This window comes from Mya arenaria, chromosome 6, assembly GCF_026914265.1.
Source record: "Mya arenaria isolate MELC-2E11 chromosome 6, ASM2691426v1".
Taxonomy (NCBI): Eukaryota; Metazoa; Mollusca; class Bivalvia; order Myida; family Myidae; genus Mya; species Mya arenaria.
The window spans coordinates 77,949,617-77,967,612 of record NC_069127.1 but is presented as its reverse complement, the minus strand read 5'-3'; the positions used below and the strand labels follow the sequence as shown (position 1 = coordinate 77,967,612).

Below are 17,996 nucleotides of genomic sequence, written 5' to 3'. Positions count from 1 at the left end.
TGAGAGGTAAATAGTGTTTTAATATGTTCCACTTATTCATAAACATTCCTTGCTCTATCCACGCATTTCATTGCTATTTTCTTCCCTTTTTTATGTACTGACATTGTTCAAAAAAGAATGTCACGTTCGAGGGTATTCGTCACAAACTGTGACAGCTCTTGTTTTATCACAAAAACAACTGTCTATTTTCCTTTTGTAATTTTCTAATTTCTCAATGGACTTTAATAAAGCAACATACTTTGTTATGGATGATGAGTGGAAATGCAGTGTATAAGAACCTTAACTATATCTTGACTAATTACAGAATTATTGCCTTTTGTCAATTTTCATTATCAGTGATAACATTTAAGTACATGAGCTGTACTATTTAATAACCTTTGCCATTTTCACTATTCAATAGAATTTGTTAAAACAAATATGGCAGCCGATTTTGACATTTTTCCACTACAGTGTCCTATATATACTTTTAGTGGTATTAGGTAGTATTAGGTTTTTCTCTTGATTTTACTCCTATTTCTGCCTACAAAATTTGATAGCTTCTTATGAACAATGATTTACGATATTAGCTTATAACACATTTTTTATTTTATGAGAATTTCGGGCCTGATGATTATACTGTTGTTGTTTTTTACATATTTGAATTTGATATACAACTATTGATATAGACTGTTACCTATTTAAAATTCCAGTTGTTACTGAGAGAACTCTGTGAATCATTGTAAAAGCAGTCGCCACCAGACATACTCATTATTGCAATGCTCCATGTTTCGTGCCAGCTAGCCGTTAAATCTGCCCCTCGGGACCATACTCTATATTCTGTGTCAGAACAGTGATAATATCATTTTCACTTGTCTCATTCTGGGTTTTTATCTATTTATGCAGTTTTATGAACTTGCACTAGAGTAAATATTAGTACTTTGTCAAGCTGTGGCACTGTTTTCAGTGACTTCGGTGCTTAAAGGTAATGTTTTCACATCATGATCAGAGAACCTGCTGCAAGATGTCCTTTTTGCTGTGATTTAAATTCACAATTAAAACTGAATCAGAGGCAATTAACATGGCTACAGTTGCATGTTTCTACATGGAAATAAGTGCTTGTTTGTAAAGTTCTCTGTAACATGTTATGGACAACAAGTTCAGTCACCACAGAATCGGTTGGTTGTCATTATGCAATGGTATGCTGTTGTTCTTTTCTGATACAGTTAGTGGGAAAGAAGTGTGCTTATGAAAAAAAGATCAAAAGAAAAATCTGTGATATTTTTTAAAATGTTTTTGGGAGTTTGAGGAGAAATCTGACAGAAACCAGTCATTTAAAAATTAGAAAATAACACAAAAACTTTATTCAAATGCTATGAATTGTACATCCATTTATGAATGTGTAAGACAATATTTGTATACCTTTGTTTTATTTGAAATTTTTGATTTAAAATTACATTTATTTTTATGAAGAAGATTAGTAAGTTGCGTTATCCAGGTAACTTTTACAACAAGTGATCAATTAATTTGTAGTAATTATCAAAGGCAAAGAAATATTACTATTTTGGAAGGAAGAAAATAATAATATTTATTCTATTCTCTTTTTGTCTGAAAGTCATCAAAGCTGATAGAATTAAGCACAATTTTTTAAAAGACTTTGGAGGAAGGTAAATTTAATTTAATTGTCTTGAAAAACATATTTTTGCAATGACATATTTTGTTCTGCAAGTGCATTACAGTATGACATGACAGTGTATCATAAGAATATGATAAATCATGACATAAAATAATTCTGTATAATGAAAAAGTTAAGTGGTTTTCAAAGCAAACTATATGTGAATACATTTTTTCGTACTTGCGTCTAAAATTACTTTAAAATTTCGCCAACTTAGACCTGCTAAAAAAATCCCCCTGAATACAACCAAAATCCCCCCGAATTTTCAGCCTTTTGAACAAATCCCCCTGAATGGTCTCCAGAAAATATGGCATGTATGATCATTACATGCCTATGATGTAGAGTCACTTGACCTGGTTGGGCTGGTGTTTCGGAAAAATGTACAATGGAACTGGTAGCGCCACGGCCATAACATCGAAAACAACCTTGGATGTATATGGACGGTTTACAATGTCAGAAATCCATAAACTTAAACTATGCTGCAAGTAGATTGTGTAGTAATTTTAATTTAGCAGTTAAATAACCTAACTCTTGGGAATCTTAATTATGTTTGCAATAATACATTTCACAATCAATTTAAACTTTGATCAACAAATACAAGCTAAAACACTACATTTGATTAATGGTATAATTCAACATTTTACGTACTACTTCTACTGATGTACCAGCATACAATACTGAGGTTGTTTTCGATAAAAATGGCCGAGGATTTCGGAATGTGGAATTGGAAGTGATCGATGCATTTTTTACAGTATTTGAATCAGCATCAGCTTTGTTATTGTTATCATCTGTACCCATGAAAGGAGACAAGTTCATTTGATTTTCAGGGACTCTTATGTTCTTTTTAATTTAACTGATGATTCAGTTGGTTGATTTTCATTGTCCTTATATGAACTTGGTTGGAATACCTGTAATAATAATATTGTCATGATGTTTGTTTTTAAAAGCTTATCACAAAGAGTGTGACTGATAGAGACACATTTTCTATCAAAGACTGATTTACAGACTTTTTTGATAAAGAACAGATTTGCAAACAAAAATGCAAACTCACAAACTTTAATGTTATACAGCAGCTCTTTTTACAATTTTTACAAAAAAATAATCATACTCATAATGTATCAAACTTTATAAGAATTTGCTTTGGTGATCATTTAATGTGAGATTCTTAATTTTATGTTCAAATATCGCAAATCCCATGGCTTTACACATCCCATGGCTTTACACATCCCATGGCTTTACATCCCTGATGGCTTTAAACATCCAATGGCTTTACACATCCCATGGCTTTACACATCCCATGGCTTTACACATCCCATGGCTTTGCACATCCCATGGCTTTACATCCCATGGCTTTACACATCCCATGGCTTTACACATCCCATGGCTTTACACACCCCATGGCTTTACATATCCCATGGCTTTACACATCCCATGGCTTTACATCCCTGATGGCTTTACACATCCAATGGCTTTACACATCCCTGACGGCTTTACACATCCCATGGCTTTACACATCCCATGGCTTTACACATCCCATGGCTTTACATATCCCATGGCTTTACACATCCCATGGCTTTACACATCTCATGGCTTTACACATCCCATGGCTTTACACATCCCTGATGGCTTTACACATCCCATGGCTTTACATATCCCATGGCTTTACATATCCCATGGCTTTACACATCCCATGGCTTTACATATCCCATGACTTTACATCCCTGATGGCTTTACACACCCCATGGCTTTACACATCCCATGGCTTTATACATCCCATGTCTTTACACACCCCATGGCTTTACACATCCCATTGCTTTACACATCCCATGGCTTTACACATCCCTGATGGCTTTACACACCCCATGGTTTTACACATCTCATGGCTTTACACATCCCATGGCTTTACACATCCCTGATGGCTTTACACATCCCATTGCTTTACACATCCCATGGCTTTTCAAGTCACTGCTCATAAATCCATCTATCATACTGAATGTATCAGTTGCATTTTTCCTTGGCAGAATTGCACCCAGGTTTCCAGTATTTGATGGTTAATTTTATGAAATCAACAACAATTTAAAGTATGAATTCTGAGACAAATCATGTTCAGTTAGCCCTTGAATATTAAGTAGGTGGCCTTGGAGAAGAGACCAGCATTGAATCTCTGGTGGGACTTAATATTGCAGATCATGTAAGACACTGGGGACAGAATATCAGACAGGCAGACCGCTGGACTCTTAAGGAGGACCAGAGGGAGTCTGTGAAACGCTCTTGCACACATACTGACAAAAGACAGGATAGCGGACGGGCAGACAGCTGGACTCCTAAGGAGGACCAAATTAAGTCTATATAACACGCTCTCACACATACTGATGAAGGGACATGATATTAGACAGGCAGAGGAAGTCTGTGCAATTCTCTCTTACACCTATTGACAAAGGAAAGGATATCAGACTGGCAGACAGCTGGACTCCTTAGGAGGACCAGAGGAAGATTGAGTTACACACTCTCACACCTACTGATTAGGGACCGGATATCATACAGGCAGACAGCTGGACTTCACAGCAGGACCAGAGGAAGTTTAAGTTACACACTCTCACACCTACTGATTAGGGACCGGATATCATACAGGCAGACAGCTGGACTTAACAGAAGGACCAGAGGAAGTTTAAGTTACACACTCTCACACCTACTGATTAGGGACCGGATATCATACAGGCAGACAGCTGGACTTCACAGGAGGACCAGAGGAAGTCTGTTACACTTTCTTACACCTTCTGACAAAGGGAAAGGATACCAGAGAGGTCGGCTGCTGGGCTCCTTAAGAGGATTAGAGTGATTTTTTGTTACACACTTTTAAATTTTCATTAGCTCTTTTGGCACTGTCTGAATTGTCAATATCTTTCTTTAATGACCAGACAAATGTTTGATGTGAGGCATCAAAGAAGCCTACACACAAAAAACTCAGTGCGCCAAACAGTCCAAAGTATAAGACTGGTAATTAAGAAAACATAGTAACAGTAATTTTTATGTAGACTCGATTATATTTGGCTTATTCTAAGCTAAGAAGCCTTAAAATTAGTTATGAAATTGAGTAGCGAGAACAAAGATGGTACATTCAAAGAAATCATCTTAAAGTATTGTGTATGGTGTAACTCACAGCTATGGGTCTGGGCAACTGAATACCAACATGCAATTCCTGTCAGTTAATTGTTTAATTGAATTTAAACACATCCATTTGGTATTGATTGAATTACAATTGTCAATTATTTATTCAATTAGATGAAAAACACATTAACTATTTCCAGCATTCATGCAATGTGATGCAGTCAAAATCCCAGAGAAATGAGCTATTCGGTCACAGACAATTTTACCACAACCATTTTCAGGAATTTATTGGATTAGTCTAAATAATATATTTCAAAACAAGTCTTACAATTGCAAGAAATGGTGTCCAAATGGGTGTTCCATTAAATCCATGACAAAAATGTAGGGGAAAATCATTTAAGGGGTACTCAGTAGTATTTACATAAATGGAAAATCGCTTGTGCATAAAAAGGCTACAGCAGAGTATTATACATAATCTTAAGAACCAGAAAATTACCAGGAATTACTGAACATCTTCTTCTGTTTTGACATCACATGTCAAGTAGCAGGACGGATACTGAATAATGATCCAGTAATAATTCGCCATCAGCCACTGGTGTCTCTATGAAGTAATATAAGCAAGGAGAACGCTGCTGCTCAATAAAAGGCAGGACAGGAATGGACCACTGGCATGCCGACTCACCACAACGTTTGATTTATAACAGAGCCTTTAATATCGATCTGTGGATTTATTATTTGAGTGAAAATTTGTGTTAAAACAGTTGTGATCTAAAGTATAGTTCTTTAGTGAGGTGTCAGTGATTTTGCTGGAATTGGTTTGTAATGATTGGGCTGCTAAAAAATAGTTTAAATCTACTTTGTTATATATATTTATAAATCATAATTTTATTACTCACTTGGCAATTAGCAACAGATATCACATACATTTTGAAATGTAAAAGTATACAGTAGATGAAATAGACTAGCAGTAAAAAATATACCTGTTCTTACATTCATGGCTCAAATAGTTGAGGTGAACATAATGTCATCATCAAAAGGCTTGACAATATTCTAGACAAATTTCATATAAGGCACAGTTCCTCAGGTTATTTTTTTGGCAATTATTTTTTAATGAGACTGGTTCATAGTTTGTAAAATGCCCTTTTTACAAAAAAATAAATAATAATACAAGATGAAGGGTGGCAAATCATCATTAGGAGGGTCAAACTAAGACACTGACAGCTGGAACCCTTCCAAAAATTTGATAATCACTGCTAAAATATTGTCTTTAAAGACCACAATTTTGAATACCGTTGGTAATGCATTTATTGAAGAGTGATTGGTTGATATAAATTATGGTGTAATATTTCCCATGTATTTGATAAGAGTTAAAATATGCATCAGCTATTGTATGAGTCCTTGTGGCGGAGTGGTAAAGATGTCAGTTTTCTAATTTGTTGTGACTCTGGCGTGGGTTTTCTCCACACTTTCAACCAGAATATTTTTTTTATACTTTAATTGTATTTTTTATCTGCATTTTTGGTATCAAGAGTTAAATAATTATAAAATAAGTTTTTTTTCAGATGCATTACCGGGAAAGAAAAATTTGGGTGCAAAAACATGACCAAGGTAGCAATAACAACGTAAAAAATTAATTTCATGCGGTATAGTAAAGTGATATATCATTTTAAAGGTTACGTCATTACAAACTCAAATATGCACCTTTTTTTTTTAAATCCATCAATTTTTGACAGAATTATGGCCCTTTTAATTTTACATTTTCACCAATTTTTCTGCCAAAATAGGTCAAATTCAAAACTTCTGAGTTTAAATGAAATAAATAATGTAAAACAACACATTTTTTTAATTTTCTATAAATTTAATACACATTCCTAAATATAAGAGCTTAAACAATGTTTTAAGCAAATTATTTCACGTTAAAAAAAATGATGAAAAAACGTCTATTTTTAAGAAATTTAAAAAATGCTGTATATTTTGAAGAATGAGCTAGCAATAAGGTAAAAGTCAAAGAACATTTACTTTCTTCCATTCACTGCTTGACTGTTGCATTTTTACAATTAATAGTATTATAAATAGGAAAATTAAAGGCAAACAAAAAATTAGTTGCCATGGTAACCATTCAATAAAAATACAAAAAAATGCCAAGAAACATCGCTTTTTGTTAAAAAGAAGGATTATGTATATCTTGCATTGATTTGCCTGACAATTGTAAAAAAGGTGAACTTAAAACCATCTAGCAGTTCTGAATATTTTAATATAAGTATGAGATTGTCAGCAATTTTTAAGGTTAAATTATAAATATAATTGTATACAAAGTATGACCAAAAGAATAAATAATAACAGAAATATTTCATTGACTGAAGCGGACATGTTAAAAAAGTATCACATTGAAAATACTAAGGTTTTTAGACAACAATTACAGTTTCCTTAGAAAACTAGAGTCTAGTTACCATGGCAACTGTTTAAAGTAACACACTTATTCAATATCAATGCATACACATGTATAACAAACATATACTTTGACTGTTAACTTCTTACTTAACAATTCATTTATGGAAAATATTTAGTACTGATAACAAGATTGTAACGGTGTATTTAATAGCTGACAATGCAAAAATATTAAATGATTGGTGAATGCTTAAAGATTTACTGTGATCTACTATCCTTCATTAGAACCATTGTTTTCGACATTTATTCATCTCTTTTGGAATAATAAAACAGTAGTAAGTAAGTATTAATTGTGGTAAATCTTATGTGAGAGTAAGAGTACATCTTAAAAAGAACTGACTTTTTTTTAACTATAAACATGAATAATACCACTTTAATACTGTTTAGAAACAAACAAAAGGACAATATTTCAGTTTCAAACCAAATTTAAAGTACTTTTGTGAATAATTATTGGTTTCAAAATGTGCATAGATTTGGAATCAAAATGGCCATGCATGTATTTGTAACCATTCATAACATGTGAAGTTTTACACATTAAAAGACAACATTTTATATGGAAACATTTTCACTCTATAATCACTCAAAAATGCAGGAACTGTTCTCGCTGTACCAGGTAATCTTGGATATTGCAGGAATTGAGAGAGAATCTGTGAGACACTTCATGGCATGACTGTTGCATGATAGAACCACTGTCAAATACTGGAAAAATACTGTCAAATTACACCAAGCTGATTTTTTTCTCAGAAACCATCATGAGCCTGAATATATAACAAAGGAATGTGTTGATTTCAATACACATGTACACAAAAGAAACTACATGCATATAGTTTATATGGCAACATACATATACAGATATATACATGCAGAGTAAAAAGGTTTTATCACAAATCAATTAATTAAGGGAATACATTATATTACCAGCTATTATCTTAATTAAGTTGAAATACATACATAGAGAAGTAAGGATTTTCTAATTTAAAACTTCATACTGTTCAACATTTTTGTCCACTTTTTGTACATAGCAAATTACTTTTTCTTTATAATAATTTATTTTTCCTTTCCAAATTATTCCTCAAAAAGGTCAACATTATATTTTTAATAGAGCAATTTGACAAAAAGTACATACAATAGATTACTGAATCTGCATCAGTCAGGTGAAACTGAAAGTAAAAAGAAACATATTAAAGATAATTATGTATTATTCAGAGAGGGACAACTATGTATATATATGTAATGAGGTTTGATGTCTATACACAGTTTGGTATTTATTAGAATCAATTTAAGAATCAATTCAACTTCACAGCCCAGAAAAATGTCAAAAGCATTTATTTTTCAAATAATAAAATGTGTCATCATACAAAATGTCACAGTTTATAAAGAGTTCTCAATAACTTACAATTAGGTATAATTCCAAAGAAAATTAAGCAAATGGCATGTTTATGAGATATTCTCTGGTAAATATGCATCATAGTTCTAAGTTACCTCAGTTCTGCAATCCTTCCCATCATTCTGAGTGGCTGAATTTGAGTGGCATGAATGTATTCTATGGCTTTATATATCACTGAAAGAAAAAAAGATTAAATAAAAAAGGGGGAAACAAACAATCTATGACAAAACTGACCATCCATGAATTGGCAGACTTACTAATGTGTAAAAAATACTCACAGTATTTAGTCAAAAAGTAAGAACAGCCATTTATGGAGTGTGAAGTTAAAAATAATTTCAAATGGATAATCACAACATTGAGTTGAAAATTAATGACAGCAATTGAAATCCTATCATAACAGGAATTCCAATAAATTTGAAGACTAATAATGTTTAAAAAAATAATTTTTACAGAGAGTGATTTTATAATCCAAGTAACTATACAGAACATAAAAATGTTTCCTGGAATTTACACCTTAAAACATTGATATGTTGAAATTTGAAACTTTCCCATCATTATTTGAGTATAAGTTACTTAGTGATAATGTATGATCTATAAACAATTAAAATTGGTAAGCATCCAATTAACTGTTTAGAAGATTTAAAAATGCTTACTTTCTTAGTTTCAATTGTGAAATGCCTATATATAAGCCAGCCTGCATTTTTCTTATTAACCAATAAGACACTTAATGGAAACTTGGCATTGTAATTTGATTAATTGATTTTTGGTTGTCGAGCTCCTGGCTTTAAGTTATCAAATATGAATTTGTCGAGCAATGCCATTGGCAGAAACATGCGCATAAACAATAACAAACTTCAGCTAGACAGATTTTTAATTAATAATTTAGAATGGCTTTAATAAAAAATAACCGCCAATTATCCATTAGTTTATTTACTTGTTTTAAAACCGAAAGTGACCAGATCCCTAAAGAACCCGGTCTGTTGATTTCATTAAAACCGATCACAATATCCAAAATAAAAACAATTGTAAAAGTCTTATAATTTATTTATTTAAATTATAAATCATTTGACCAATTTTCATGCAAAAGAATTGGCAACCCCTAATAAATAGCATTTTAAATATAATAAAACAATGATATGCATAAACCCACCTCAATGTTTACTCAAAATAAATTACTATTTACAGAGGTTGGCATTTCAAGTAAAAAAAATTACTTCCTGGTTAATTCGGATACTCTCGGCTTTTAAGGTTGCATGCCTTATCAAATTGTTCTTGTTTTTGGCCACTCTCAGAAACGATGTGTTTATAAATAGCCCTTGCGGAAAAATGCGACAGATTACTGAATGAAATGGATAGTATCACTGTGTAGATAAATGAATGAATTTTCAGAAAACTGATGATGCATTGTTGTTCTCTTTCGATTTGGACCTGTAAATCAGCATGTCTTATCCCCTGATTTAGTTTTTGTCAAAATAAAAGCAGAAAAACTACATAATAATTCATAAAAGTTATACTCACCGATGCAGGAGACGTCAATGTATCCTTGTAAAGTCATTGACAATCAAAACAATCCTTCAAATATCCGAAATCGGAAGTATAAAATGCCAGTCAAAAAGTCCCAAGACCGGCAGAAAAACGACATATTACAAAAAAAGCTTGTGAAACTTTTTGCTTGTTTTATTTTGTTTCACATAATTAGATAAAACCCGTACTACAGTTGATAGATAATTTATTCATGATTATTTTGGTACCATTTTTGGCAGTAAGTATAAATGTTTGCAGGAGTAATATCCATTGGCGTGAGGAGTGGTATTAGCATTGTGCAGAATAGGGAAGAGTAAAATACGACGTCACGTTGTTATTGCTAACCAAGGCCCTTTAAGATATCAAACTAGCATCTGATAGTTTGACGTACAAGCATCATTAGTGATGACAGTATGTGACACTTGGAAGATTAGAAAAAATGTACACTAATTAGAAAGTACTATTTTCAGTTATCAAATTAAATCAAAACATGTAACAATTCTTAATAATGATGAGAGATTTTTAAACTTGGTAAATTTGTATAGTCACATGGATAGGTGGCAGCGTTGGTCAGAGACTGTAGATTTTTATTTTATCTATTTCATATATATTTATTTATATGTATAAAGCTATAAAGGAAAATAATTTTCACAATACTTTGTGTTCTCATTTGGCGTACTTTGTTAACTATGTTCCTAAAAGAATGGCAGCTTGATTTCCCTGAAGACAGAAAACTTCAAATAACGGCAGATTTTTACATCACCTTAAATTTGAAATGGAGACAGGAGGTTCAAATCATGGCAGTTTTTTTACTGAACTTAATTTGAAATGGAGGCAGAAAGCTTCAAATCATGGCAGTATTTTATGGCAACTTAAATCTGAAATGGTTTAAATTTTAAATGGAGACAGACTTTAAGTTTGTGGTTATGGACCCACTGAGAGACACAGTTAGATGAATGGTAATGATGATCTATATGGCTGGAATTCATTTACAACTGCTTTATTATGTTCTATGCCCCTTCAGGTGAAAACAAGAGCTCTCAATATAGAGTCCCTAGTTGCAGATCAGTTTTAGCAAATGAATTTTCTGATTGATTTTGAACACTCCGCTCTGTTTTTAAAGGCAATGGTTTAATTAAGTGAGTTGCACAGCTCATGCAGCTGCTTTATGCCAGTCAATTGCAATTTCAGAAATTTAAATCATGATGCATTGATGTCATTACAGTTAAGTGCCTTTTATCCTTGATTAGATGCACATAACCATGATGCAGCTTTCCTTTAGTGTCAAGGTCATACACAGAGGTACAGGATTTATATTGTATGGAATTGTTTTATCAAATTGTATGCAAGCTTTGTCTGCAAACTGAAAGCACTTCACAACTCTCTGCTTATAAAATGACAAACATGTTTTCTCTAAAACAACATACTCATCATTACCAGGCTCATATTGCCCTGAATCATGATGAGCAATTTATTTCCTTTGCTCACATTGCAGATAAGGTATGAACAGGTAATATTCCCATCTCAAATTGCAGTTACAGTATGGACTAGTGACTTCCTGGCTCATATTGCAGTTAAGGTGTAAACAGCAGACATTCCCTGCTGATATTGCAGTTAAGGTATGAACAGCAGACATTCCTGGCTCATATTGCAGTTAAGGTATGGACAGGTGACTTTCCTGGCTCATATTGCAGTTAAGGTATGGACAGGTGACTTTCCTGGCTCATATTGCCGTTAAGGTATGGACAGGTGACTTTCCTGGCTCATATTGGAGTTAAGGTATGGACAGGTGACTTTCCTGGCTCATATTGCAGTTAAGGTATAAACAGGTGACTTTCCTGGCTCATATTGCAGTTAAGGTATGGACAGGTGACTTTCCTGGCTCATATTGCAGTTAAGGTATGGACAAGTGACTTTCCTGGCTCATATTGCGGTTAAGGTATGGACAGGTGACTTTCCTGGCTTTCCTGGCTCATATTGCACAAGTGACTTTCCTGGCTCATATTGCAGTTAAGGTATGGACAGGTGACTTTCCTGGCTCATATTGCAGTTAAGGTATGGACAAGTGACTTTCCTGGCTCCTATTGCAGTTAAGGCATGGACAGGTGACTTTCCTGGCTCATATTGCAGTTAAGGTATGGACAAATGACTTTCCTGGCTCCTATTGCAGTTAAGGTATGGACAGGTGACTATCCTGGCTCATATTGCAGTTAAGGTATGGACAGGTGACTTTCCTGGCTCATATTGCCGTTAAGGTATGGACAGGTGACTTTCCTGGCTTATATTGCAGTTAAGGTATGGACAGGTGACTTTCCTGGCTCATATTGCAGTTAAGGTATGGACAAGTGACTTTCCTGGCTCATATTGCAGTTAAGGTATGGACAGGTGACTTTCCTGGCTCATATTGCAGTTAAGGTATGGACAGGTGACTTTCCTGGCTCATATTGCAGTTAAGGTATGGACAGGCTCATATTGCAGTTAAGGTATGGACAGGTGACTTTCCTGGCTGATATTGCAGTTAAGGTATGGACAGGTGACTTTCCTGGCTCATATTGCAGTTAAGGTATGGACAGGTGACTTTCCTGGCTCATATTGCCATTAAGGTATGGACAGGTGACTTTCCTGGGTGACTTTCCTGGCTTATATTGCAGTTAAGGTATGGACAGGTGACTTTCCTGGCTCATATTGCCGTTAAGGTATGGACAGGTGACTTTCCTGGCTCATATTGCAGTTAAGGTATAAACAGGTGACTTTCCTGGCTCATATTGCCGTTAAGGTATGGACAGGTGACTTTCCTGGCTCATATTGCAGTTAAGGTATGGACAGGTGACTTTCCTGGCTCATATTGCAGTTAAGGTATGGACAGGTGACTTTCCTGGCTCATATTGCCGTTAAGGTATGGACAGGTGACTTTCCTGGCTCATATTGCCGTTAAGGTATGGACAGGTGACTTTCCTGGCTCATATTGCCGTTAAGGTATGGACAGGTGACTTTCCTGGCTCATATTGCAGTTAAGGTATGGACAGGTGACTTTCCTGGCTCATATTGCCGTTAAGGTATGGACAGGTGACTTTCCTGGCTCATATTGCCGTTAAGGTATGGACAGGTGACTTTCCTGGCTCATATTGCCGTTAAGGTATGGACAGGTGACTTTCCTGGCTCATATTGCAGTTAAGGTATGGACAGGTGACTTTCCTGGCTCATATTGCAGTTAAGGTATGGACAGGTGACTTTCCTGGCTCATGTTGCAGTTAAGGTATGGACAGGTGACTTTCCTGGCTCATGTTGCAGTTAAGGTATGGACAGGTGACTTTCCTGGCTCATGTTGCAGTTAAGGTATGGACAGGTGACTTTCCTGGCTCATGTTGCAGTTAAGGTATGGACAGGTGACTTTCCTGGCTCATGTTGCAGTTAAGGTATGGACAGGTGACTTTCCTGACTCATGTTGCAGTTAAGGTATGGACAGGTGACTTTCCTGACTCATGTTGCAGTTAAGGTATGGACAGGTGACTTTCCTGACTCATGTTGCAGTTAAGGTATGGACAGGTGACTTTCCTGACTCATGTTGCAGTTAAGGTATGGACAGGTGACTTTCCTGACTCATGTTGCAGTTAAGGTATGGACAGGTGACTTTCCTGACTCATGTTGCAGTTAAGGTATGGACAGGTGACTTTCCTGACTCATGTTGCAGTTAAGGTATGGACAGGTGACTTTCCTGACCCATATTGCAGTTAAGGTATGGACAGGTGACTTTCCTGGCCCATATTGCAGTTAAGGTATGGACAGGTGACTTTCCTGACTCATATTGCAGTTAAGGTATGGACAGGTGACTTTCCTGACTCATATTGCAGTTAAGGTATGGACAGGTGACTTTCCTGACTCATATTGCAGTTAAGGTATGGACAGGTGACTTTCCTGACTCATATTGCAGTTAATGTATGGACAGGTGACTTTCCTGGCTCATATTGCAGTTAAGGTATGGACAGGTGACTTTCCTGGCTCATATTGCAGTTAAGGTATGGACAGGTGACTTTCCTGGCTCATATTGCAGTTAAGGTATGGACAGGTGACTTTCCTGGCTCATATTGCAGTTAAGGTATGGACAGGTGACTTTCCTGGCTCATATTGCAGTTAAGGTATGGACAGGTGACTTTCCTGGCTCATATTGCCGTTAAGGTATGGACAGGTGACTTTCCTGGCTCATATTGCATTTAAGGTATGGACAGGTGACTTTCCTGGCTCATATTGCCGTTAAGGTATGGACAGGTGACTTTCCTGGCTCATATTGCCGTTAAGGTATGGACAGGTGACTTTCCTGGCTCATATTGCCGTTAAGGTATGGACAGGTGACTTTCCTGGCTCATATTGCCGTTAAGGTATGGACAGGTGACTTTCCTGGCTCATATTGCAGTTAAGGTATGGACAGGTGACTTTCCTGGCTCATATTGCCGTTAAGGTATGGACAGGTGACTTTCCTGGCTCATATTGCCGTTAAGGTATGGACAGGTGACTTTCCTGGCCCATATTGCCGTTAAGGTATGGACAGGTGACTTTCCTGGCCCATATTGCAGTTAAGGTATGGACAGGTGACTTTCCTGGCCCATATTGCAGTTAAGGTATGGACAGGTGACTTTCCTGGCTCATATTGCAGTTAAGGTATGGACAGGTGACTTTCCTGGCTCATATTGCAGTTAAGGTATGGACAGGTGACTTTCCTGGCCCATATTGCAGTTAAGGTATGGACAGGTGACTTTCCTGGCCCATATTGCAGTTAAGGTATGGACAGGTGACTTTCCTGGCTCATATTGCCGTTAAGGTATGGACAGGTGACTTTCCTGGCTCATATTGCCGTTAAGGTATGGACAGGTGACTTTCCTGACTCATATTGCAGTTAAGGTATGGACAGGTGACTTTCCTGGCCCATATTGCAGTAAAGGTATGGACAGGTGACTTTCCTGACCCATATTGCAGTAAAGGTATGGACAGGTGACTTTCCTGACCCATATTGCAGTTAAGGTATGGACAGGTGACTTTCCTGGCTTATATTGCCGTTAAGGTATGGACAGGTGACTTTCCTGGCTCATATTGCCGTTAAGGTATGGACAGGTGACTTTCCTGGCTCATATTGCCGTTAAGGTATGGACAGGTGACTTTCCTGGCTCATATTGCCGTTAAGGTATGGACAGGTGACTTTCCTGGCTCATATTGCCGTTAAGGTATGGAGACAGGTGACTATCCTGGCTCATATTGCAGTTAAGGTATGGACAGGTGACTTTCCTGGCTCATATTGCAGTTAAGGTATGGACAGGTGACTTTCCTGGCTCATATTGCAGTTAAGGTATGGACAGGTGACTTTCCTGGCCCATATTGCAGTTAAGGTATGGACAGGTGACTTTCCTGGCCCATATTGCAGTTAAGGTATGGACAGGTGACTTTCCTGGCCCATATTGCAGTTAAGGTATGGACAGGTGACTTTCCTGGCTCATATTGCAGTTAAGGTATGGACAAGTGACTATCCTGGCTCATATTGCAGTTAAGGTATGGACAGGTGACTATCCTGGCTCATATTGCAGTTAAGGTATGGACAGGTGACTTTCCTGGCTTATATTGCCGTTAAGGTATGGACAGGTGACTTTCCTGGCTCATATTGCATTTAAGGTATGGACAGGTGACTTTCCTGGCTCATATTGCATTTAAGGTATGGACAGGTGACTTTCCTGGCTCATATTGCCGTTAAGGTATGGACAGGTGACTTTCCTGGCTCATATTGCAGTTAAGGTATGGACAGGTGACTTTCCTGGCTCATATTGCCGTTAAGGTATGGACAGGTGACTTTCCTGACTCATATTGCCGTTAAGGTATGGACAGGTGACTTTCCTGACTCATATTGCCGTTAAGGTATGGACAGGTGACTTTCCTGACTCATATTGTAGTTAAGGTATGGACAGGTGACTTTCCTGGCTCATATTGCCGTTAAGGTATGGACAGGTGACTTTCCTGACTCATATTGTAGTTAAGGTATGGACAGGTGACTTTCCTGACTCATATTGTAGTTAAGGTATGGACAGGTGACTTTCCTGACTCATATTGCAGTTAAGGTATGGACAGGTGACTTTCCTGACTCATATTGTAGTTAAGGTATGGACAGGTGACTTTCCTGACTCATATTGCAGTTAAGGTATGGACAGGTGACTTTCCTGACTCATATTGCAGTTAAGGTATGGACAGGTGACTTTCCTGACTCATATTGTAGTTAAGGTATGGACAGGTGACTTTCCTGGCTCATATTGCCGTTAAGGTATGGACAGGTGACTTTCCTGACTCATATTGTAGTTAAGGTATGGACAGGTGACTTTCCTGACTCATATTGCAGTTAAGGTATGGACAGGTGACTTTCCTGACTCATATTGCAGTTAAGGTATGGACAGGTGACTTTCCTGACTCATATTGCAGTTAATGTATGGACAGGTGACTTTCCTGGCTCATATTGCAGTTAAGGTATGGACAGGTGACTTTCCTGGCTCATATTGCAGTTAAGGTATGGACAGGTGACTATCCTGGCTCATATTGCCGTTAATGTATGGACAGGTGACTTTCCTGGCCCATATTGCAGTTAAGGTATGGACAGGTGACTTTCCTGGCCCATATTGCAGTTAAGGTATGGACAGGTGACTTTCCTGACTCATATTGCAGTTAAGGTATGGACAGGTGACTTTCCTGGCTCATATTGCAGTTAAGGTATGGACAGGTGACTTTCCTGGCTCATATTGCAGTTAAGGTATGGACAGGTGACTTTCCTGGCTCATATTGGAGTTAAGGTATGGACAGGTGACTTTCCTGGCTCATATTGCAGTTAAGGTATGGACAGGTGACTTTCCTGACTCATATTGCAGTTAAGGTATGGACAGGTGACTTTCCTGGCTCATATTGCAGTTAAGGTATGGACAGGTGACTTTCCTGGCTCATATTGCAGTTAAGGTATGGACAGGTGACTTTCCTGGCTCATATTGCAGTTAAGGTATGGACAAGTGACTTTCCTGGCTCATATTGCAGTTAAGGTATGGACAGGTGACTTTCCTGGCTCATATTGCAGTTAAGGTATGAACAGCAGACATTCCTGGCTCATATTGCAGTTAAGGTATGGACAGGTGACTTTCCTTGCTCATATTGCAGTTAAGGTATGGACAAGTGACTTTCCTTGCTCATATTGCAGTTAAGGTATGGACAGGTGACTTTCCTGGCTCATATTGCAGTTAAGGTATGGACAGGTGACTTTCCTGGCTCATATTGCAGTTAAGGTATGGACAAGTGACTTTCCTGGCTCATATTGCAGTTAAGGTATGGACAAGTGACTTTCCTGGCTCATATTGCAGTTAAGGTATGGACAGGTGACTTTCCTTGCTCATATTGCAGTTAAGGTATGGACAGGTGACTTTCCTGGCTCCTATTGCAGTTAAGGTATGGACAGGTGACTTTCCTGGCTCATATTGCAGTTAAGGTATGGACAGGTGACTTTCCTGGCTCATATTGCAGTTAAGGTATGGACAGGTGACTTTCCTGGCTCATATTGCAGTTAAGGTATGGACAGGTGACTTTCCTGGCTCATATTGGAGTTAAGGTATGGACAGGTGACTATCCTGGCTCATATTGCAGTTAAGGTATGGACAGGTGACTTTCCTGGCTCATATTGCAGTTAAGGTATGGACAGGTGACTTTCCTGGCTCATATTGGAGTTAAGGTATGGACAGGTGACTTTCCTGGCTCATATTGCAGTTAAGGTATGGACAAGTGACTTTCCTGGCTCATATTGCATTAAAGGCATGGACAGGTGACTTTCCTGGCTCATATTGCAGTTAAGGTATGGACAGGTGACTTTCC

General features: G+C 37.0%; 1 protein-coding gene and 1 long non-coding RNA gene across 3 annotated transcripts in view; one reads left to right on the top strand and one right to left on the bottom strand.

Moving 5' to 3' along the window:
• The window catches only part of LOC128237392 (synaptotagmin-7-like), a 226,040-nt gene that overhangs the window by 74,681 nt on the left and 133,363 nt on the right, over positions 1-17,996 (top strand). The gene's annotated exons all lie outside the window — the stretch shown is intronic.
• Positions 6,657-9,796, bottom strand: LOC128237395 (uncharacterized). Its single transcript, XR_008261596.1, has 3 exons — positions 9,745-9,796; positions 8,690-8,768; positions 6,657-8,367 (listed from the first exon to the last, which is right to left on the bottom strand). It is a non-coding gene; the product is annotated as an uncharacterized LOC128237395 (long non-coding RNA).